Source organism: Arachis ipaensis, chromosome B2, assembly GCF_059453495.1.
Source record: "Arachis ipaensis isolate K30076 ecotype BB chromosome B2, ASM5945349v1, whole genome shotgun sequence".
Taxonomy (NCBI): Eukaryota; Viridiplantae; Streptophyta; class Magnoliopsida; order Fabales; family Fabaceae; genus Arachis; species Arachis ipaensis.
The window spans coordinates 69,894,426-69,895,475 of NC_142437.1; the positions used below are offsets into that span (position 1 = coordinate 69,894,426).

Consider the following 1,050-nt stretch of genomic DNA (forward strand, 5'->3'; position numbering starts at 1 on the left):
TCCATAACACCCTTCTTCTGAAGAGCCTCAGAGTTCACAGGATTCTTATTAGATGAGTATAAATATTGGTTGCTAGCAACCAATTCAATCAGCTCAATAGTCTCCTCCAGTGTCTTCTTCTTGTGCAATGAATCACATGCAGAATTATCTAGGCACATCTTGGACATTTCACCCAAGCCTTCATAAAAGATATCTAGTTGGGTCTATTTGGAGAACATGTCCGGAGGGCATTGCCTAGTCAGTAGCTTGTATCTCTCCCAAGCTTCATAAAGAGTTTCACCATCCTTCTACCTGAAAGTCTAAACCTCCACTCTAAGCTTAGTCAGCTTCTTTGGTGGGAAAAATTCAGTAAGAAACTCAGTAACAACCTTGTCCCAAGTATCCAAACTCTCCTTGGGTTGGGAATCTAGCCATAGCTTTGCTCTATCCCTCAGAGCAAACGGTAAGAGCATGAGTTTGTACACTTCAGGGTTCACTCCATTTGTCTTCACAGTATCAAAAATCTGCAGAAAATTAGAAATAAATTGATTTGGGTCTTCTTGGGGAAGGTCATGACACTGGCAGTTTTGTTATGCCAGGGTGACCAATTGTGGCTTCAACTCAAAGTTTTCGCAGTTATAGGAGGCATCACAATGCTTTTTCCATAAAGATCTGTAGTAGGAGCAGAGTAAGAGCCAAGCACTCTCCTAGGTTGCTCATTCCCATTCAGATTTTCCATGTTGGCATCAACAGCATTATTATGATCCATAGTGGATTCTGCAGCCTTGTAAAGTCTTGCTTGTTGCAAACGTGATGCCAAGGCATCTTAGGCTAGTTTCACTAGCATTTTTCTGTTAGTTTTAGTTGTTTTATGCATTTTCTTGAGCTTAAAGTAACCAAAAATGGTTAAATGAAGAACAAAGCAATGAACCATCCAAACAGTATGATTTTAATGCAAATTCCATGAGTTTTAGTTATATTACTTGAATGCTATGAATGGAAGATTTCTCATGAAATTTTGCAAGACTTTGATGCAATTGTTTGGATGATTTCAGGGAAGAAGAGGCTAAG

At 39.3% G+C, this 1,050-nt stretch overlaps 1 non-coding gene across 1 annotated transcript; it reads left to right on the top strand.

Moving 5' to 3' along the window:
* Positions 1–213: 213 nt before the first annotated feature.
* Positions 214–320, top strand: LOC148574302 (small nucleolar RNA R71). The gene has a single exon (XR_015905783.1). It is a non-coding gene; the product is annotated as a small nucleolar RNA R71 (small nucleolar RNA).
* Positions 321–1,050: the final 730 nt, after the last annotated feature.